The 24,534-nt window shown below is 35.1% G+C and overlaps 1 pseudogene; it reads right to left on the bottom strand.

Moving 5' to 3' along the window:
- Positions 1–23,693: 23,693 nt before the first annotated feature.
- Positions 23,694–24,049, bottom strand: LOC126000280 (40S ribosomal protein S25-like; annotated as a pseudogene).
- Between the last annotated feature and the right edge of the window lie 485 nt (positions 24,050–24,534).

The following is a 24,534-nucleotide window of genomic DNA, read 5'->3' as shown; positions in this document are numbered from 1 at the left end:
AAAATATTTCATTCCATTGACCCTAGCTAAAAACCCAGAACACTTTAAGATCTTATCATCACCTTCATGGTTCTCTTAAAATCCTAGTGTAAATATGTAGTTGCCAAGCTCTAATTTGTTCTTGTTTGTTGATTTCCACCTAACACAAAACCCAAATAAAAATATACTGTAGAATATTATTTGGATGCTTGCTTAACCCCAATTACTTTCCATCAGGAGTTTAACTTAGCATCAAGGTTATAAGTATGAATTTACAAATTAACTTAATGAATCCATGTATCTACTTCCTTCCATGAGTAGCTTCAGATTTTCAAATAAGTTCAAAGATGGTCACATTATTATTTTTTAATACCTATGTAGAATTGAAATAAGCAAAAAATTGAAATAAGCAAAACTAAGCCAGTTTCTATCTTTCCTTCTGATATCTGTGATCCAGAGTTTATTTTCACAAATGTAACCTGATAGAAACTCAATATAGAGGCCGGAGAGGTGGCGTTAGAGGTAAGGTGTCTGTCTTGCAAGTGTAGCCTAGGACAGACCATGATTCGGTCCCCGGCGTCCCATATGGTCCCCTCCAAGCCAGGGGCAATTTCTGAGTGCATATTCAGAAGTAACCCCTGAGTGTCAAACAAGAGTGCACCCCCCAAAAAAAAACTCAATATGGAGCCACCACGTTGATGACTGGACATATTTGAAATCATTAATATTTTGACAAAGCCTATAAATACTTTCTGATATTTGTTATTTGTGGTTTACCAAATTTGATAATTTGTGGTTTACCAAATTTAGCTTTGCCAAAAAAAGTGTTTTCTTTATGTCATTTGATATGATTAGGCCTGCATCAAGAAAAAAAGAGTCTAGAAAGTTATTTAAAAGTAATGTTTCATATTTTAATAAGAATTTTTAGAGTATTTTTAAATTTTTAAGTTTTTATTTAGGCTTTTATTTCATTGTTCATGTAAAAATGGACGGCTATGATTTTATAGGTTTTTATGAATGAATCTAATTTTGTTAATTCTTCATTTTTTCAAGTTTACTGTAACTATAGATTCCAAATTATTTTTTAACTGAAGCTCTGCACAGTCCTGTAAAATTTTTTTCTATAATGACTCTGAACACATGAAATTGTTTAAATAGAAACAGTGTGACCCAAGGTTAAGTTGCTTGCCTGATAATGTAACAGATCCTGATTTGAACACTTTCCAGTCAGTCCCCTGAATTCTGTGAGGAATGACCAAGTACCAATGGGCGTAATAAACATCACCTGCTACCCTGTAATCTCAGTCCTACCCTAAAATAGATAAATGAATAAAACTTGCAGTAATTATTTAGGTATATCAATGGACATTAATATCATTTCAGATAATTTTTATGACTTTGGGTAGTTTTCAAGAGATTCTCTAAACTTGTGTTGTAGGTAGGTAGCTTCAAATGAAACACTAGGTTGTTAGTTAAGTTTAAGTTTTGGGTGAGAAATATTTCCTAATTTGTACTCTTTATTTTAGAGGTTGAGCAATCACTGAGGGGATGAAATGCAAGAGGGAAGGACCTTTTTCACACGCACCTTTGATCTAGAACTAATCTCTTTTCTATTAGTGCTTAAAACTGCCACTTCCAGAGTATATATTTATTTAGTTAACTGGTCTCTGTTGGTTAACATAAGAAAGAATAAAATTTTGTTTGGAAGAACTTTATTCTTCAACTATGTGTATGGATGGCAACTAAAGGGAGAGAAATAGGACAGATTATAAAGTAACCTCATTTATATAATCCCAAGCAGCAGAACTCTGGTTTCAAATACATCACTCTGGTCCATTTCGGTTTACAGACTCTTTTGGAAACAGCATTTGCTTCATCATTTCTTCATTAAGTAACAGAATCCAGGCATATTTTTAATACTAACTATTGTTTTTTTTTTTATAACATTTGCCTAGTTCTAACCTCTTTCTACTTCTGGAATTATTTTTTTCCAGCTCTTATTTCTATCTTCAAAATTTTTTTACCAGGTTTTCTTCCTCTCTGCCCTGGAGTTTCCCCTTTGAGGGTAGCATTCATCACTTACTGGGAAAACCACTTTGGAGGGGAAATGTGGGAATTAGGCATCAAGAATCGAGATCGAGATCGAGAGAGAGAGAGAGAGAGAGAGAGAGAGAGAGAGAGAGAGAGAGAGAGAGAGAGAGAGAGAGAGAGAGAGAGAGAGAGAGAGAGAAGAGGAGAGGAGAGGAGAGGAGAGAGGAGAGAGAGAGGAGAGAGAGAGGAGAGAGAGATGTCTTTCAGCTTTCTCTTAGTCACATGATGACAGATGCATGATCCTACACTCTAGTTGTACTGACCAAATAGAACAGAATTCCATGTGTTTAAGCTGGTTTAGGAATAGGCTCTGAATTAGGCTAATTTAGCTCTCTTTAAAACTGACCTGATCTATGTCCAGAAATATCTAGACAGTTTTTTTTGGGGGGGGGGACGACACACCCGTTGATGCTCAGGTGTAATTCCTGGCTATGCACTCAGAAATTGTTACTGGTTTGGGGGGATCATATAGGTCGCCAGGGGATCGAACCGCAGTCTGGCCTAGGCTAGCACTTGCAAGGCAGATGCCTTACCTCTAGTGCCACAGCTCCAGCTCCTAGACAGTTTTATTCTTTTATGTGGCTGTGGACTGGTGGTAGAAAGCCATTGATCTAAATGTTACACCATTTCAGCAAGTTCCCTTGCATAGAATTAGTTCTCCCATTATATACATTAAAGAAGTCAAAAGTTTTGATCTAATATTCAATTCACAAGAAATTCTGTCATGATATATAGTTAGCTACAGAATTCTAAAGAACAGTATTTCAGACATTATACTGTGCAGAATGCATGAGTCACATGTAGCAATGTGATGACAAAAATTACATTCCATTTGTATTTTGCAGTGACTTCCTGTGCATTCACAAGCTTTGGCAACAAAAATATTTAAATAGCATTTACAAAGTTCCTTGTGTCAGACATAAATTAGATTTTTTATCCTATATTCTGAACCAATTTACCTCACTTGAAGACAAGTTATGCCAGGTGTTACTGACTCATCATTGCTAGTAGGACATAAGATTTTTACAATGAAACTTTACTGCATGAGTCATGTAATTCAAGTATGTCTTATTAGGGAACAAATCAAGGTTTCCAAGACTGAAGGATTTAGTTGGAGTTTTTGTTTTAGGAACCCTCTTCCTTTCAACTCTTCCAAATCTACACGGATGAGACAAATGTTGCCATGTGGATATCATATACTCAGAACTTTTCTTACATTGACTATTAACACTATATTTAATTAGCTGTTCTTAGCATTTTCTTTCTTTTTCTTTCTTTTTTTTTTTTTTTTTTTTTGGTTTTTGGGCCACACCCAGCGATGCTCAGGGGTTACTCCTGGCTGTCTGCTCAGAAATAGCTCCTGGCAGGATTGGGGGACCATATGGGACACCGGGATTCGAACCAACCACCTTAGGTCCTGGATCGGCTGCTTGCAAGGCAAACACTGCTGTGCTATCTCTCCGGGCCAGTACTTAGCATTTTATGCTTGTAATTTACTTTTAGCCAAATCATTATTTACCTCACGAGAAACTGAATTTACTTTTTAATGTGGATAGAACACAGAAACATGTCAACAAAAAGGACAGGATCTAAAGATATTTTTTTCTACAAGTTAAGATTTAAATTTCTTTGACTCAAGTATCTCTTTTGCAACAAAAAACCACTCTTTTGTTTTCATTTCCTAACTCCAAGGTCTCTCTCTCTCTCTCTCTCTCTCTCTCTCTCTCTATCTATCTATCTATCTATCTATCTATCTAAATGTGTATACATACATATATATACACATGACTTTCTTTGTGAAAAGGACTTTTATACATTGATTTCAAGAGGAGGAATTTATACTGATAAATCTGGTCAACCAAAAACATGTGCCCTTGGAAAAGAGGCATCAGAGAGAACACACAGGCTAAGAGGAGAAAGCAATCTAAAATTGAAGACATAAATAAATGCCAAAGTCCAACAGTACCTTGAAAAAGTAAGGAAGGATTTGTTCCTACAGCCTTTGGAAAGAGTTATAATCTTATTGGTACCATTACTTTTATCTTAGATTCTAGCGAAAGAATTAATTTCTGTCTCTGTGTTTTAAACTTACTAGTTTGTAAGGATTTGTTACAATGACCTCAGAAAACGATTACAGGTTATTTTTCACTTCCTTTTCCCCTCCACTGTATCTCAATTCTTTCCGTTAGTTGACTTGCCTTTTTTCCTTGCCATCAAAATAATATTTTATGTCTGATTCTCATTGCTGTATAATTGCTAAGATAAAACATGTTCATCAATAGTTAATGCATGCAGTATCACTCTTTTTGCAAAATTTATTTGAATTGTTAAGACAAGTGACCAAATTTTTAAATGGATATAAAAAGCCTTGGATAGTTCCTTAGAAGTGCAGATTCCTGAGCTCAAATTTAAGAAATTTTTGATTTTATTGGGCAGGGATATGACCTGTTAATCTTCTTTTTTAAAATTTTTTAATTATCTTTATTTAAACACAGTGATTACAAATATAATTGTAGTTGTATGATTACACTCATGTAAAGAACACCCCCCTTCACCAGTGCAGGATTCCCACCACCAATTTCCCAGATCTACCTACTCCCCACCCTACTCACACCTGTACTCAAGACAGGCTTTCTTTTTCCCTCATTCATTCACATTGTTATGATAGTTTTCAGTGTAGTTATTTCTCTAACTGCACTTATCACTCTACGTAGTGAGCTTCATGTCATTAGCTGCACCTACATGGGAGGATGGGGGGAAGTAAGCGTTGGGACTGAGGCAGTAAAATATTATAAATGAGCTTTGTATGGGCAGTATCAAGGTCTCAATACAAGATGGATATTATGGATATATAGAATATATGCACACAATACTATTAATATGAAAACAAAGAGAAAAAATTTCCACTGACTGTCCCAACATAAACCAGTGCTAGAACAGCCTGCCCTCCTCCCAGAGTGCATTCCCATTAGTGCAGGGAGAGATAGGGGGAAAGCCTGTTGACCCCTATAGAGTTCCACCTAGATTGGTGCCCAGGGAAAGAGCTGGTCTCCAGAATCAAGGAGGAAACTGGAAGCCAGATGTCTGCCCGCCCTCCTCCCCATGCACCTCCCCCCTGGAGTATGGAGGGGGGGGAACCTGAGGACCACTAAGAGTCCACCTCAACCCACTTCTGGCCATCTGAGCTGGCACCCAGGGAAGGCCTGGAGTCAGGGGGAAAAGACAAGGACGGCTGGGGGCCTGTCAAGCCTCCCAGCACTCCCCAGGCTAGGGGGAAAGGGCTCTGGTATGGGGCCTCCCCAAACCCCACACTTGGCAAGAGCTGGTCTCCAGAATCAAAGAAGAAACTGGAAGCCAGATGTCTGCCCGCCCTGTTCTCCATGCACCTCCCCCCTGACCTGGTAATCTTCTTTTTAAACAAGAATCTGAGGGATTTATTTTTCTTGGAGGGGGGCACACCCAGTGGTATTTAGGGCTTCTTCCTAAATACTGTTCTTTAGGGCTGGGCTGTAGATTATATGGTATGCCAGGGATGGAGCCCAGGTCCACCACAAATGCCCTACCTGCTGTATATCTCTGGACCCTGAAGGATTCTTATGTAGGTGGTCATCAATTCATCTTTGAAATACATTACAGTAGTGTACAAATCTCTCAATCTGCTATTAGAATAATATATTAGTAGAGTAGCCTACTTACTCCCCAAATCAATTATAACCCAGAGTCTACAAAATACGTAAATTCCATGCTCTGCAGAAATACAAATAATATGGGAATGATGAAATTGGAATCAGATTTAACAATTCATATTGGGAGAGACTGGAGAAATAATAGAGGGATTAAGGTGCTTACCTTTTATGCAGCTGACCTGGGCTGATTTCCCAGAGCACAGAGCACCCTTGAGCAGTAGTAAGCCCTGAGAACAGCAAGACAGCAAGACGTGGTCCCCAAACCAAAAGTAACAACAGTAAATCAATTCACATTGAGCAATTCAAGGGAACCTCTGTGTGCTTCTTTAATAGTGATTTAAGAAAACACTTAACAAAGTTCTGAGAGAACTTTCTGTTATTTCCTAGCTGCCTTCAGGAAACACTGTCCAAGAGAGAGGGCTGAACAGTGCAGGTCCTGCCATGTTCTCATGAAGGACTGATTTTGGTCCCATCTTTTGTCTCTGCCACTATAAGGGTCAAATACCTTTGTCAGTTTTGCCCACAGTTTGGCTCTTCTTGCTGTTTAGAAACTTTAAACTCAGAGATTCTCTATCCCAGTATTTACCTGCTAGTTCAGTTGTATATTCAGCTTTTTTTCATTCTTGAGAAGTCTGTGAACACACATCTTCCCCTTTCCTTTATATTACTCTACAAAAAGCTATTTTACTTAAAAAGAACTTCTGAACACAAACTAAGGGAATTTGAGCTGTGGAATTCTGGATAATGACCAGAAGTTGCCATAACATACTTTGTAATTCTCTCCACAATCATGCTCAGACTTGCTCTCACAGGACCTGCCACTGCAGCTGGTTTTTGAGCCTGTGCCATTTTCACTCCATCCAAGCTAAAAGGTGGAGGCCGAAGAGGTTCCTGATCAGCGCTTACACAGTGTTGTGTGGCTCTGGGCTGTGAAGTGGAGTGCAGAAACATCTTTGCTATTTTTCTGTACCTTTTTGAGGGATAAGAGCAATAAGCATTCTCTCGTGAGTTACAAATGCTTATTCATTACAAACACATTTCCAAAAAGGATCTAGAAGAAAATACTGTTTCAGCCTTTCTGTATCCTTCTATCCTGTTTTCTTACAATACTTCTCAGATGTTTGGTTTTATACTTTGATGTTGCCTGACTTTTCTTATAATTTTAACAACAAAAGAAGATAAAAAAATTTTTTTGGACCACACCTGGGATTGCTGCTAGCTCTGTGCCCAGGGATCACTTCAGTCAGTGTTCAGGGAACCATATAGGGTGCCAAGGATAGAGCCTGTGTCTGTCCTGTGAAACGTAAGCTCCTTACTAGTTATAATACTTCATGATCCCCCTAATTTGTTTTTAATTGAGGTACCATTAGTTTACAAGAGTTTAATTATTTGTTTTGGTGATACAATGATACCGTACTGTGCTCACTACCAAAGTGCCAATATCTTTCTATCACTGTTCATAGGATTCTTTCAGTCCACTTCCTTCTTTAGTAACCTTAATTATGCATTTTGGTTCTAAGAATGAGTTTGTTTTCTTTTGCCATTGTTTATTTCCTTGTCTCCCCCCCCCCCAAATAGTCTTGATTTAAACTCCATGGTTCACAAAGTTATTCATAATACAGTTATTATGGATATTTGATATTTCAACACCATCATACTACCAGTGTGACCTTCACTCCATCATTGGTCCCCAGTTTCCCACCTGCACCCAAAGTCTGCACCCCCTTGGCAGGCACAAAATAATTTATTTTATATTTCTTGTTGCAACAAAATGTCAAGTGGAATTATCAAAAAATAGTTCAGTTAAAAAGAAAAGTTTGTGAGATCTGTTCTTTCTCATAATCAGATATAAAATATTAACGTTGTAATATTTTAATTATTATTTTATTATTTTATTGTTATAAATTATACACATAAAATAATATACTTTTATTATTATTAAAATTGTTGTATCTCACAATGAGGCATATAAAATAAAATATTAAAGCTATTGCCTGAGGATTATTGAGCTGCTTATTGCTAGTTGAGCCTTCTATGTTCTTGTTTTTGCTTATTGAGCTTAGTTGAGTCTATATTACTTTCTAATTTGCTATGCTGTCAGTATTGTGGAATTTGAAAGTTTACTCCAGGAACCCCAGAAGCTGTCTACCTAAAAGTTTCATCAGCTTGCTGTTTCTTAAGAGATTGGTGAAACTCAGTTTTTAGTATAAAAACTGGTATACTCGTGAGTTTCATCGGCTTGGCTTTTCATCTCTTCTGAGATAAGTGGTGAAGCTGTGAATTTGGGCAGTTGGTTTTATGGTGATGGCTATGGAATGTGGGTTTGGCTTAATTGTCTTTGGCAGTTTAAAGGGTGAGTGGTGGCTGCCTGCCCCAAGGGAAGAAGACCCCAGAGTTTTTATTTTTTTTCCCTATCACAAAACTAAAACAAATAAAATAAATAAAATAGGAATCATATAAAGTTATAATTAACAAGCATAAGAGAAGTAAAACTACTTCATAGAATTATTAATATGTTTGGAATAGATTGTAAAAACAGCCACACCAACATACCCAGAACTAATAAAATAATTCCTCTAATGTTTTTTATTGGATAATATAAAAGAAATAAAACACAAAAATATAACCCAAACCATATAATTCACTACTATAGAATAAACTCCTAATGTTCTAAACCTTCTAGAAATATTATAAGTAATCAAGAGTCTCTTTTTCTTTATCTCTGTCAATTCTTTCCTCCTCAGGATATGGGAATACATACATTTCAGAATTGTAGTGCTGTAGTGCAGTATTTTTTAATAACTTTTAATAGGGAACGTTCTTTCTTTGGTACAATCTGTCCAGCCTGTAACTTACATGTGCCAAGAGTATCATGGAGCTCCAGGCCCACGTAGTAGGGAAAAGTAATTAGAACCGAATGGATAGTGATCTGATCTTAGGTCTGTACCCTTGTACTTGAAATTCAGAGAAAACTGGTACAAAAATAATTTTTCTTGAAATATTTGCTCCATGATCTTGACATTTTGGTGTTTTGGTTCTTTTGATGTTTAGCATCAATTGCTGAGGAGTAAATAACAATGGGAGCCTGTCTGAGAATGTCTCACGAATGTGGTAATTTTGAAGTAGAAGCTGCCAAGTGTCTATGAATCTGTCATTTCAGTCTGTTGGAAGATGCGCTGTGCCCCTGGGCTGTAATTCCAATTCCAATGACACTGTTAAACTGGAGTCTGTATTGGTGAAGGTAGATCCCATCAAATGAAAAACACATTTCATATTTAGCAGTAAGCAAATGGTTCACTAAGAGATTGTTTTTTTTTTTTTTTTTGGTTTTTGGGCCACACCAGTTTAACGCTCAGGGGTTACTCCTGGCTATGCGCTCAGAAATCGCCCCTGGCTTGGGGGGACCATATGGGACACCGGGGGATCGAACCGCGGTCCTTCCTTGGCTAGCGCTTGCAAGGCAGACACCTTACCTCCAGCGCCACCTACCCGGCCCAACACTAAGAGATTGTTAACTTTTTGGTATACATGTGTTTGTGTAACTTTTTGTTTTGCTTAAACATGAGAATGATAAGTGTTAATGGTTTTGAGTAAAATAAATGTAGAATTAAGGAAAAATAAAATCAATGCCAGAGCTTGAGAGTGGTCTCAGAGATTACTTCCTCCCATTCACTCATTACAGGATTTAAAACAACAACAACAACAACAAGGAAAAAAAAAAACACATCCTAAACTGTCAAGAAAGAAAAATATTTTAAATGCCACCATTCCTAGCCAAGCTCTTGCTTATGGGATTGTAATATTTTTCACTGTTTGAGGTACTATTGTCAATGCTTTTACAGTATTTTACACTTTTAGTAAGTATTAGGTGAAGTACAGATAAAAATGATTAGTTGCTGCATAAAACCCTGTTATCAAGAGGAAAGCTAGAGAGTAAAAGGTAGACTGTTCTTTTGGAGGTTTGCTCTTGATCACCCGATCCAATTACTAGGCTGAAACGCTGGGATGATTGCTACTGAGGGCAGTTGGTATATGCCTAGAAAGATGGTGTTCTTTGGTCTCATTCTCACTCTGTTACCATTACCAAGATATTTAAAACATTTTTATATTTTCCCAAGGGTGAGTAAAAAATGTTCAATCCCATTTAAGATTTTTTTTTTAAGATTGGCAGCTACATTTCCAAGACTAAATAGCAAGAATGCTTTCCTATGAAGGAAAATGTAAGAAAGTGAATGAATTTCATAGTACATGGAAAGATTTTGTTTGCCTAAGAAGAGCAAATCAAGAGTGAAATGGAATGAAGAACCATGAAAAACATTGTGTATATGCAAAAGTAAAGCCATCAGACAGAGCCTAGGATGTCTCTCAGTCTCAGTCTCTGGGTATTCTCTCCCCACTTGCCCAAATGTAAGAAAATAAGCATAGACTTCCAGAACAGAAAATGAGATATTTTTTCCAAAACATTAGATTACACAGTCTGACTGGGGATCAAAGCAATTTTTAATGTAGTACTGGACTGATGATAAAACTCCCTAGCAATATTTTGGATTACTGAGTGAAGTTCAGATGTCTTTTTTGGCTTGAGAAAATCAAACTGAATTTTACTTAAGGATGAACTCAGTGTTAAGGTAACCCAACATCATTTTGGAATAAATTAATTTACTTCCTCAGCCAGCTTTTCTGGGAAACATTTTGAATAAATTAATGATAATAGCATACAATTGGCAAATGGAATCCTAAAAGATCTGGGGAATCTAACATTTCTAGAAAAATATTTAAGAACTCAATGGAAACTACACATGCAAAGTACTTTAAATTATAATAGAATTTATTATTGCTTCACCTTTATTATGAACCAAGCTTTGGGTTAAAGGTTTTACAAGTTATATATAATTTTATTTTATTTTATTTTATTTTTTTTGTGGTTTTTGGGTCACACCCGGCAGTTCTCAGGGGCTTTTCCTGGCTCTGTGCTCAGAAATTACTCCTGGCATGCACGGGGGACCATATGGGACGCCGGGATTCGAACTGATGACCTTCTGCATGAAAGGTAAATGCCTTACCTCCATGCTATCTCTCCGGCCCCAATATAATTTTATTTTTAAGCCAATCCAGTAAATCTAATTTTATGCTACAAAAAAAGAAAATGAAAATTTAAAAAGGTTTAATGGAGTGTCTGACATATTAAGAATGGGGGCTAGAATAATAGTACAATAGGTAGGATGCTTGCCTGGCATGCAGATGACCTGAGATCCATTCCCAGTAGCTTACATGGTTCCATGAGCTTTTCTGCCAAGAGTGATCCCTGAGCATTGAGTCAAGAATAAGTTTTGAGCACAACCATGAGTGTTCCACCCCAAAAAGGTTAAGATTGGTAGAAATTTGAATTTGAGCTCATATCTACCCAGCTCCAAGCCTTTTGCTTTAATCACTAGGTTACTATTTCTGTATTCATCATTTCCTTTAACTGTCTTGTAAGGAAGTTCTATACAAACACCTGTCATCAATCTCTGTAATTCTTAGAAATTAAACCAGTTATTTTCTTCAGTCCTTATGAGTTCATGCTAATAGTTACAAATCAAAACCCTGTAATCCTGAAATCAAATAGATTTAAAACAAAAGTAATTAGATGAAAATTTACATATAATGTGTATCAAAATGCATAGAATTTCATTTTTTAATTCTATTTAAATTTTTAGTATGAATATCTTTATGAAATAGTCATTTTTAAAATAAAGTGTCAAGCTTTTGATCTAGATTTGGCATCTAGGTATATTTATTTTAAGATAGCATTCCATTGGGTTCCAATGTTTGCTTTTTGCTTCCCTGGATGGCTGTTAGTCACATTACAAATCTGTTTTTGACATTTTTCTCTTTAATAAGCTCATTTGGTGGCTCATTTCCTGTGTGACCAAGAACCGACTGACTTATTTAGGTAGTACTTTTGAGCAAATGAGATTTTATTACCTGATGTTGACTCAAAATAAAATTTATATTTTATCTGAAAAATAAGATAAAGGTGTCAGTTTACACAATTTCTCAGTTGGCTGAGAAAATTGCTGCTGTCTGAAAAACATAGACCACGATCAAAGAGAAACACTACTCTAGGGAACTCTTCATTATGTGCACCAGGATACAACTCCAACCAAAGGTTCTTACTTGGTTCTGGTAAAGGAGTTCATGATTTCCTTTAAACTAAGATGGTCCTCACCAACTGTTTATTCTTTAAACTATTTTAAATTGTCAAAAATCTAATGTATTCTTAAGCACCTTGGAAGGAGAAAACCATACAAATATAGAGGAGAGGGATTAAATGGATGATGATTTGCAGGTGGTGCACTGGCAGAGCAGAATGTGATACAGAGAAAGTAGTGTTTCTTCTGTACTGCATGCCTTTGAAAAACACAAATCAGAATAATTTGCTTTTGAGAAATTTGAACTGATGCCATCCCACCTTAGTTGTCTATGAAAACTAACCATTACTTGTCCTTTCTACACAGAGAACATTTTTATCCACTAACCTCCCAGGGCTTAGGTCTCTGTTCTCTTTTATTCAGATGATATACTAAGTCTCTAGGAATCACTTGAGGACAAGTTGGTATTAAACAATCTCCACCAAGAGTAATTTTTTGTATTTACTAATTTCAGGAGAAAAATGATAGCTGGAAAATGAGGGGATGACCTTAAAAAGCCAGTGTTAAAGAGATGACAATAATATCAAATTCACTGATAGTGATTTAACTTTGTACTAGCTCAATGATAATCTCCTGAATTATTTCTCATTCTAAGCTCCTAGAGTACATAAAAGCATTCCAGTTCTATAATTGACCTACTAATCTTTTGGTGTCAACAGGTGTGTAGGCCAAAAGGCTAAAATGTTGGCAATAGATACTGATTTCAATTAGAATTGAAGTCATCTTCAATTTACATACATAGTGCAGTGGAGAAAAAAAGAGAATTAAATTGTCACCATGATTGGCCACATTTTTGCATCTCCTAGAATAGCAGAGAACATTCAACTCTGTAAATCCTGGATAATTATTTTATATATAAATCATTATATATATAAATTATTTATATATATGTATATATATTTAGTTTTGGGGCCACACCCAGTGATGGACTCTTTGAATAATCATTTTAAAGGAAAGTTTTTGATATTTTTACCAATCACTTAAAATTTTAGGAATAAAAAAGGAATTATAAAATGGGGAATATAAGACAGTCATCATTAGCCATTATAATAAACCTATATATTTTTAGCATTCTAAGATAGGAAAGGCTAATCTGTTTGCTTGTTTTTGTCCCCTTTGGGAGCAAATCTTCCTGATAGAATCACTGTAGGACATTTGGGAACAGTCAAATTACACTGGAACTGTGAACTTTTACCTTTTTTTTCTCCACTGCACTATGTATATAAAACTATCATGAGTAAAGACAGAACTAGCAATTTAATTACTAATCAGATAAAAACATATGTTCAGTCACGCCCAAATTGTGTACTCTAGCTGTGCTTTCAAAACTCTTTTGCTACACTTATGTATCTTGATATTGCAGGTGAAAAGAAAAGAATGCACTAACACAGGAAGGATTTTATTCTTTGTTCCAAGAGTTTCCAAGGCAAATTATCTTAAATTATCTACTAAAAATGTCCAAAGGCTTAAGTAGAAGGGATAGAATTGGGAGTAGAATATATTAGTCAGTGTTTTTTGCTTGCCACAAAATTCATAATATGAATTTTTATAAAGGTGGTTACATTATAGAATGTCTTTTGCTTGATGTAGTCATAGACATATCATTGCACAAATTTGCCAATAGCATGCAGAGAACTTATTTTGAAATGGTAGAAAACTCAGGTTTGTTCTTCAAGCCAATGTTTTCCCTGGCACACAAATCTCACTTGTCTCTATTTTTCTTTTTCTTTCTTTCTTTCTTTCTTTCTTGCTTTCTTTCTTTCTTTCTTTCTTTCTTTGTTTCTTTGTTTCTTTCTTTCTTTCTTTCTTTCTTTCTTTCTTTCTTTCTTTCTTTCTTTCTTTCTTTCTTTCTTTCTTTCTTTCTTTCTTTCTTTTTTCTTTCTTTCTTTCTTTCTTTTTCTTTTTCTTTCTTTCTTTCTTTCTTTCTTTCTTTCTTTCTTTCCTTCTTCTTTCTTTCTTTCTTTCTTTCTTTCTTTCTTTCTTTCTTTCTTTCTTTCCTCTTTCTTTCTTTCTTTCTTTCTTTCTTTCTTCTTTCTTTCTTCTTTCTTTCTTCTTTCTTTCTTTCTTTCTTTCTTTCTTTCTTTCTTTCTTTCTTTCTTTCTTTCTTTCTTTCTTTCTTTCTTTCTTTCTTTCTTTCTTTCTTTCTTTCTTTCTTTCTTTTTCTTTCTTTCTTTCTTTCTTTCTTTCTTCTTTCTTTTCTTTCTTCTTTTTCTTTCTTTCTTTCTTTCTTTCTTTCTTTCTTTCTTTCTTTCTTTCTTTTTTCTTTCTTTCTTTCTTCTTTCTTTCTTTCTTTCTTTCTTTCTTTCTTTCTTTCTTTCTTTCTTTCTTTCTTTCTTTCTTTCTTTCTTTCTTTCTTTCTTTCCTTTCTTTCTTCTTTCTGTTTTTCATTTTTGGGCCACATCCAGCAATGCTCAGGAGTTACTCCTGGCTATGCAGCTATGTGCTCAGAAATCACTTCTGGCTCAGGGGACCTTATGGGATTCTGGGGGATCGAACTCAGGTCCATCTGCGCAGCTGCAAACAAGGCAAAAGCCCTAGTGCTATGCTATGGCTCTGGCACTTTCTCTATGTTTCTTAACCTACTTTGTTCCACTTTGGATAAGCATGTGTATTTTTGAACATATATGTCCCATATTTCTTTTCTCTCTTTTCTCTTTCTTTCTGGCAGTTTTCCTTTAATTAAAATTATCTTATTTCACTAAAAAATAAAAAGGTGGAAAGCTGCTGCTGAATTATTATGGTAAAGCACACACCTGGCATGTGAGGCACTAGATTTGAACTTTGGCACCACTTTATCCCCAGCACCACTAGGAGTAGTCCTGAGCCCTTGAATATTGTTGGGTGGTATCTTTAACAGTAGGTGAAAAGATTATGATCTTAGTTAAGACATTAGTGGCATATTAAAGCACATCTTGTCTCATTGGTTTGTGACAATCCACATTTGACTTCGGTAAAATACATGAATCAGTTTGTCCTATGTGTTAGTACATGGGTAGCAACCTTAATTCAGAACTTTATAAAGACAACCTTAGCATAGGTTTTTTTTTAAATTTTATTTGATTAAAACCATTGTGATTTACAAAGCCCTTCATAGTTGGGTTTTAGACATACAATGAATAAGGGCCAATCCCACCATAAGTCAACCTTCTCCATCAATTTTCCTACAGGGCATCCTGTATTACCACCCTCTGCCCATTTTAAGTTTAGATTGTTATATTTTAGGTCTAGTTGATTCTATTGTTGTTGGCTTTGACTTGGCTATTTAGTTCTGCCCTTTATTTCTCCACATATTCACCTGAGACCACTTGGTCCCTGGCCCACATCCTTTCTCTCCCCTTCTTAATTTTATGGAAAATTGCAGAAATATGAGGTAAAACAAAGTAATTCGTGTCCCACGTTTCTATGAAAAACGTGGGACACCCTAGAAGATATAAAAAAGCGGTGGCAGGTTTTTGTAGCAGGGCATAAAAAGTTGGGTAAGATAAAAAGGTAAAACCTTTGGCCTAAAAGCAGGTGTCCCTACCCATAAAGCATCCTGACATAAGACCAACTCTAGGCTCAGGGCATACTAAGTTCTCTAATCCCAAGGTTTTTCTTCATGGTACTAGGAAAAGTTCTTCTCAAACACAGTTGTCACAGTCAGACTTCTGCAATTAGAGATCTTGGTTTTTTGTACAGATCTTATGTTGAAGACAAGTTGTCATAGAGCATCTTCTGGTTTTATCTCACTTTTAGGTGATGAAACAGAGAAACCTGTTCTGATAGCAAGTTACTATTTTCAAGTCGTCAGGGAGTCATATGAACCTACTGTGGAGCATGTCAGTACCAGGGGATCATTAGGTCCTACTCCAGTAAAAGTTCAATTCCTGGTGATGGTGCAGAAAACCATGCTAATTCTAAGGTTGGGATTCAAGTTTGGGAGTGAACAGCTGATGTTTAATTGACTGAAACCTAAGTCAAGACACTATGACAAATGTTCAGAGTGAAAGTCCCTCCTGCATAAGAAATTTAGGAGTTTTTATCTTTATGAGATAAGAACTTTCTGCACATATGATTTCCTCATTTTAATGTGCTTATGCAAAAAACAATGCAACATGATGCTAGTGGTTCAGATGGGCATAAAAATAACAAGCTAAATAATCCTTATAACCTGGTAGTAACATGAATTCAGAACCCAAGAGAAACTTATCAACTAAAATTTTCTATTAAATAAATCCTACTAAACGAATTTTCTTCTAAACTAGAAAAAAGGATGGGAAAGCTACATCTACATCACAGTTTTCTGAGATCAGTTTTTTTTTTTTTTTTTTTTTTTTTTTTTTTTTGGTTTTTGGGCCACACCCTGTGACGCTCAGGGGTTACTCCTGGCTATGCGCTTGAGATCAGTTTTTGAGAAGTTCTATTGCCTTATCTAATAATTTTTTGATGTTAAAAAAAACTTTCAAAGCTTTTTGTAGATTTCTTTTCTGTTTTCCACTGCTTTGTGGATAAATCTGTTTGTCTTCCTCCAAATATATGAATGCTTACACAAGCATTAAGTCTTATTACATAAATAATATGAGGAAATTAAAACTGAGTTGGAAAATAATTGGAACTGAGTGTCATAAAGCTGAATTTTTATTCATGGATACATTTATAAAATTTATCTGTCAAGTCTGTAGTGGTGGAAACAAGGGCAGCTCTACCAGTGCCTGCCTTCAAAGGAATTATTGCCTTGTATGAAGTGGATCATTGTATCAGAAAAAAAAACAACAACATGAATGTGCCCTTAATTTTTACAAACATGCTGAGATAGGACTGTTCTCTTAAAGGCTGTATGAGGACACTTAAGGATGAGTGGGCTCGTACATTTCAAGTCACTTTTACATCTATGTATTTTCTTGAACATTTTGAGGCACTTTCCTTATAATATTTCTTATACTTTATTAGGAATTAGCTGTTTGGCCATAGTAATGCTTTTCTGAGATTTAATTTTTCTAAAATTATTACTCAGAAAATTTCTCAATCTCTGTAAGACTCCTCTAGTTCCAACATTTTAGGCAGAAGAAAATAAAATAAAATAATTTCTCCTGAGCCATATTTTGCAACTCTTCACATTTTCATTGCCAGAATGCTAATGTCAGTGGGGTCTGAACTGATAGCACATACAAAGAGAAACAGAACCCATTTTTACCTTGAGGACCACTGTGTTTTTCTGAAATTTATCTAGACTTTCAGACTTTGCCTGAGAGATCAGGTCTTTGTTAAACATTGCCAAAATATTGGAGGAAGGGACATTGCACATGGCTGATTGTGGTCTGCTGGAAATTACACGTTTTGTTGTGGTGCTGGAGACCACACCACAAAGCATTGCTATTAAGATTATGCTCCATGCACATGGAATGATACTGGGGTCAAACTTGAAACTTCACACTTTCAAGGTAGACACTTTGCTACTCAACACCCTGTAGGCCACACTTGGTTGTTGCTGTTGTTTTAACAAGAACAATGATGATGATATTTCTTTGGTAACTTTAGGGTTAAAGCTTTTTGGTGTCTGTGTCAAGAGTGAAGTCAGATTTTCTATTATTTTAGGCATCAGTCACCACTGACTTCTCATCTCTCTTCCACAAGAGGGATATTGGAGTCACTTGAGATTGCATGGGGTTACTTGTTTGTCAATGATGTTCACTAAATAAATATGCTCAAACTGTCATAACTTTGCCAAGGAGTAAAAAAAAAAGTGAAAATTTAAAAATCTGAAATTGATAGCTATTTTTCAAAGATCATTTTTGATGATAGTGTATTATTTTTATTATAAAATATTTAAATTGTACATCAAAATGTGCACAATATAACAAGCAAACAAATGCATGTTTAACACTGTCATACTTGTTTCAAACTTTTTATTAAATAAATGAAATACAGTAATCAATAAACTAAATAAACAAATCAAAACTCCCCTTTAATTGACCTTAACCATGTTCTTTCTCTTTTATGAAGCTGGTACTGTCCTGTTATCTCACTGATAGTTTTAAATTTTTTGTATGTTTTTGGGCCACACCTTGTGAAGCTCAGGGTTTATTCATGTTTCTGTGTCTGAGATTTGCTCCGGTAGTTCTCAAAGGACCACTAGGTGCAGGGAATTGAGCTTAGACCTCCCATGTGCAGAGTGTGCATTTAGCCATAGAGCTAGTTCTCTAACTCCGATTGTTTGAATTTTTATAATGTACATCTGCTGGGGAAGAAAGTCCATTAGGTTTTGTTAGCCTAAAATTTCTTTATTTCACTTTTATTTTTACAGACTGCCTTACTGAATATAAAAGTTCTGATCTTCTCCCTTTAAAATGATTGTTTTACTGTTTTGTATTGTTTTGTGTAAAGTAACATTCATTTCTATTGTTTTAATTTCTATTTTCTAGTTGATGTTCAAAGGGTTCTCTTTACTGTTTACACTTTAAAAGCATAATCTTTAGTCAATATTTTTTGTTTGTTTGTTTTTGGGTCACACCCAGCAATGCTCAGGGGGTAACTCCTGGCTCTATGCTCAGAACTAGCTTCTGTCAGGCTCAGGAGACCATATGGGATGCTGGAATTTAAACCACCATCCTTCTGCATGCAAGGCAAAAGCCCTACCTCCATGCTATCTCTCTGGCCCCTATCTGGTCAATATTTTTGAGATATGATTTATGTTAATATGAATCATTGAGTTCCAGTAGTAAAATGTACCACATCCACCATCCAAGACTCAGGGTCCTTTCCCCACTATCCCTAAGTTCCATTCTGCCCACTTTTCCTTCCCTCAGCCTATTGATTTCCTCAGCTCTGTTGGTAGAATCTTAGAGCTAGTGAATATACCAGTGTCTATGCACTAACCTCTCTATTCACATATGAATGAAAAGATCCAATGGTTGTCTTTCTCCTTTTAGTCAGTCCACCTAACAAAGAGTCCTCCACTTCACATTTTTATAATAAAATAAAATATTTATATAATTTTCTTTTTTTAAATTAAATAACCGTGAGATAGAATTAAAAAGTTGCTGAGAGTTGAGTTTTAGTCATGCTGTGTTCCAATACCCATACCTTAACCACCAATCATTTCCCACCACCAGCATCCCCAGTTCCCCCCATGCCTTTCTTCTACCCTCCCCAAAGCTTGCCTCTATGGCAGACACTTCTCTCTCTCTCTCTCTCTCTCTCTCTCTCTCTCTCTCTCTCTCTCTCTCTCTCTCTCTCTCCTTTAATGCACTGTGGTTTGCAATCCTGTTACTGAAGAGGTATCATGCGTATCACTTTACATCCTTTCAATTCCCAGTTCTAGCCCAGAGCAATCATTTTCAACTATTATTGTCATGATAGTTCTTTCTCTACTTAACTGCACTCTTATTCTTTGGGTTGTTTTTAATAAAAAATATATTCTGCAGATAAAACTGTTCATTTGACCCAGCAATATGACTCCTTAGAATATCTTAGGGGCTCAAAAATACAATGCAGAAAAAAGCACCTGCATGCTTATGTTCATTGCAACGCTATTCACAATAGCCAGAATCTGGAAGCAATCCAAGTGCCTAAGAACAAATAGTGGATAAAAAAAACTCTAGTGCATTTTATACAATGGAATGTTATGCAGCTATTAGAAAAAAATGAAGTCATAAAATTTGATTCTACATAAATATACATGAAAAATTTTATCTTTACTTACAGCTAAGCAGTACTAAATTGTATATATACATACTACAATTTCTCTATACATGTATCTGTTTCTGAACATTTGGGTTATTTTCAGATCTTGGGTATAGTAAATAGTGCTGCATTGAACATAAATGTACATATGTGCATATGAATTAATTCTCATGTGTAATTTCTTGTTTCTGGAAATTTTTATGATTTGTACATTTCTGTATTGCTTAAGCTTCTTTAAACATTTTAATTCTTATTTTCTTTCAAGATTCCAAGTTAACTATTTACTTAAATCAGAAAACAGTTACTTTATTTATTTGCAGAAAGAAATTTCTTTGCATTGGTAATTCTTCTTTTGTTGCAAGACATATGTATGTTTGTATTTCTATATTTTCCTTCTGGAGGATTTTATTTTAATGTGGTGTTTCTGTAAGCAGTTTATTCACATCCTAATGGTCATTGATCCCCATCTTTCTCTTATAGCTGTCAGTCAAAATGTAAAAGCAGACCTCTATTCTCATATTTGTTACCTTACATCTCTTACACACTTTCAGTAAAAAATGTTTTGTTCTTTCTTCACAATAAAATATAAAACAAAATATAAATGAGGGATTTTTCATTTCTTGCTACCAAACCATATAGGACCATATAAGATGCCAGGAACTGAATCTGGGTTGGCTGCAAGGCAAATGCCCTACCTGCTGTGCAATAGCTCTGTCCCCCTTAAATTATGGTTTCCCCTCATCCATTTCTTGGAATTTATCTTTTTTTATTTTGTTTGATTTCTTATACCTTTCATAGATATTTGCTCAATTGATATTTAGGGTTCTGTTGCTTATGAGTTGAAAGGATCTTTTTTGGTTACTGAGATCATATACATTCTCCTGATTTTTCTTCTTGCCTCTTTATCATTTTATGTCTATCTTTTTTTAAATTGGGCAACACTGTCTCATATTAATCACTAAGAATTTGGGTTGATTGGATCTCATTTGCAAGTCATTTAAATTTGCTTACCTCTTTTCTTAGTTGTTGGCCCACAAAATGGCTTCTCTACCACTTAGAGATTTCTCAGCTTTTCTAGTTTGTGAAGGGTTATGCATCATTACAGAGATCAACAAGTCTACCAGGAAATATTGTGCAGCTCTCTTCAATCTGCAAATCTTATTTACCAGAAAGCATAACAAATATTTATTTCTAAGTATATTATGCATGTGAGATCATAAAAGCAATCAGTAGGGGAAAAATTCCTAGTGCTATTACAATTTCCTTATAGATGATCTCTGGTGCTTTGATCGTAAAAAGTGACAACTCAGCATGTTTCCCAGCAAACTTTAATTTCCTAGAATTATCCAACAATTATACAGTCTTTAAAATCATGTGGAAACGCATCTCTTCTGTGTCTAATTGCACTCTTGTTGTGGTTGCTGATTGTTTGACAACATCAGCACATTCTTCTGTCATCTAACATTCCAGCAAAACTCCACAGTGAAATTAACTGTAAAACCCACCCAGAAAAAAATGAAAAAGTGAGATAAGCTGAGGAAGAATCAAGGATAAAATTTTAATACTGTTTCTTTTGTATAGATTAATATTTAATCTTTTCGACAAGCAAGTGACATTTGGTATCAACTTTTTTTTTTTTTTAAACAAGTATCAAAGACATCTGTTGATGTGGAAGGTAGTAAAAATGACTATGTATATCATTCTTTCCAAACATGAATGGTTAATGAATTGTACTAAATACATCATGGAGTATATTTTCCTGAAATAGATCACATTCATGAGGCTCCGTTTGGTGAATTAAATCATGTAGAGCAGGGGTCTCAAACTCGCTCCGTACAATTTGTGGCCCGCGGCAGGCCTTCAAATATCGCAGTATTCGCCATTGTTCGCTTACAGAATAATCGCAATAAAAAGTGAGTAAAAAATCGCATTAAACATTTGCATACCCTGAACAGTTCCGTTCGGGGTATGCAAATGTTTAATGCGATTTTTTGCGATTTTTTTCTTACTAATGCGATTTTTTATTGCGAATATTCGGTAAGTGAAATCCCTTATGCGGCCCTGCCTCACCCCGACTTTGCCTCCTGCAGCCCCCAGGTAAATTGAGTTTGAGACCCCTGATGTAGAGTGTATTTCAAGAGACAATGGAATGTATTACATGACAACATGATTTTTATAAATTTAGGGTTATTTTTGTTTTCCATTAGACTTTTTATAAATGGTTTTAAGTCTCAGATCAAAACAGGAAGATAAGCAAAAGTAGCTCCTGGAACATTTGATGGCAATACATAGTATTATTTTTTAAATGTATCAAATTTTAATGTATTTAAAGTGACACAGAGATAAGCCTGTGTGAAATGTATCTTATTTATAATTTTTAAAAATGTGTATGTTGCTGTTCAATTATTTTAAAGTGCAAACCTAGTCAAAACTGGGAATTTAGAACAAAATTTTCATATGGGTTTTGCTGTTATTAAGAAAGAGATATATAAAAATTTATATTAATTTAGCATTAGTATTTATAATCTCAATTTTTTGTAACTACAAAGGAATCATTCTTTATGCACAATATCATGAATATATTGCTCATATTTACTAACTAGAGATTTTGGGCAGTGGATTCTAACCAGAATAGCTCATATCTAGAAGAGGAAAATTCTTTTTCTCAATGATGGAAATTTTTGAGAGAATGATAATTTATTAACTTGACCTACCTAGGCAATTAGAACTTTAAAACTAATTCATAGGACTTTATTTTAAAAACACTATGTTCCATAGGTAATGAGAGAATTTGATCAGAATAAAATGTCAAACTATAAAAATTAATAAGACTTAAAGCAAATTGGAGTATGCTTATTTAAGAAAAATGGTTTAATCACAGAACATAATGATCTGTGATGTTTTCATTTATTTTAAGTCCATTGTTCAATCTCTAACAATGTATTAATCAGGAAATTTGAGTTCATATCACAATGAATTCCAGTATTTTATTAGCAGTAGTAGGTGAGCTGATGGAGGTTGAAACTCTTTCAAGTATATTTAATTGACTGAACTTGTCACTATTTTTCCTGTTTGGTAGTTTATTGAGAGAATCTCTTTGTTTTTATTTTATTTTGTTATTTTATTTTATATGTATTTTATTATATATTTATATTTATTTTATATATTATTTATAATAATATATTATTATATATTATTTTATTATACATTTAAACACCATGGTTACAAGGTTGTTTATAATACAGTCTTTGTTTCCAATAGGTAAAATTGTTCATGATTGACTTACAGTCATACAATGTACAACAACCTTCACGAGTGTGCATTTCCTACCAACAATAAAAATTGCCTCTCATCCTTGCTTGTGCCCTCTTCCCTTCCTGTCTCTGGGACATATACTTTTCTTCTCTTTTTCTCTTTCCCTCTTTCCTTTTCTTTCCTTTTAGACACTTTAATTTGCAGTGAAGTGTATATTTTCCACCACCAATGTCTCCAGTTTTACACCCACCCACTCTCCCTACCCTTTCTTTGGGGTAGGCATTTTACCTCTCTCTCCGTCTTTCTCTTTTCTTTTTTGACACTTTAGTTTGCACTATTAGTAATGAAGGGGTGCCACACATGTCACTTTATCCCTTTTTGGTACCCAGTTTTTATTTTGACTCAGTAAAATCTCACCAATATAAAACGGTATTTGCCTAAAAGATGTAGAGGTGTTTACTCCAATTTTTTAGATGTTTGAGTCAGTGAATAACTCTTGAAGCAAACATTAGACTAACCATAAATTAAAAAGGAAAACAGAAGGAAGCAAATGTCCATAGGACATTTGAAATGTGCTAGTATATTCCTTGGAGTCTATAGAGTTATGTGTTTGCATAGAATTGTGGAAATGCTAAAAAACAAAATAACACAAGACTTGAAGACCACAAGTCTTTGAAGCTTTATTAAAACAGAAAATCAAGTATAGAAACCCAACAATGATTAACTTTGTAAATCATGGTGCTTAAAAAAAACTAATACTTATATATATGGATTTTTTTTTTACTTACTAAAGTTTTATTTCTCAAAATGTACAATTGGGACCTGCTCAGGCATCTTCCCCTGCAGCTGGGGCATCTCCGCCTTTTGTGTTTTGGTGTAAATCATTTGAGCTCTGTGCTTGGACACAAGTTAAATAAGTCCTTTACTCAGGAGCTCCTGAACAGCTGCCCTGGCTAGGAACCCCTGAATCTTCAGGCTCTCAGAGTCAACTGCAGGGGACTTCCTTGCAGAGCTTGTCATAGGTGGCTTTGTCAAACAACACTAGGTTATTGAACTTGTCCCGAACTTTGCCTTTGGACCACTTCTTCTTTTTGGCCTTGCCCCCAGATTTGTTCACTGGGTCCTTGTCTTTCTTGGCAGCTTTCCGGCATCTTTCTTTTTCTTGTCGTTCTTGGGAGGCATCGCAAAGCTCAGAGGACGGCAGCTACCCCAACAGCACCACTAAGATGTCGGATAAAAAAAAAAAAAGCATATTTATGGATTTTTAAAAAATAACATCAAACTTGATTTACTTTAAAAAAATTTAAATGTGTAAAAAATATTTACTGCAAAAAATAGTTAAGTATGAGTTTGACTCCTCAGCTACCTGAGGAGAAAACTATTTTTTTTCTGAAGCCTGGTAAAAAATATATTCATATACAGGGGATGGAGAAAGAGAATTTTATTCTGATCTAGCGAGGATAATTATTTAGCTCAAATCTAGCCAGGAAAACCCAGGTTTGGTGTGAATCTAAGATAAGAGAACTTGTGAGTATTCCTAAGAGCATCAGTCAGTTGGGAGGAGATGATTGTAATGTGCCTTTTGGGAGATAAATGGCGCCAAGGGAAAATAATAAAACTCGTATAATGGCCAATAGTTATCAGAAATTGAACTAAGAGGTGGAGAT

Source organism: Suncus etruscus, chromosome 2 (assembly GCF_024139225.1).
Source record: "Suncus etruscus isolate mSunEtr1 chromosome 2, mSunEtr1.pri.cur, whole genome shotgun sequence".
In the NCBI taxonomy this organism is placed as follows: Eukaryota; Metazoa; Chordata; class Mammalia; order Eulipotyphla; family Soricidae; genus Suncus; species Suncus etruscus.
This window is presented reverse-complemented; position numbering and strand designations above follow the sequence as displayed.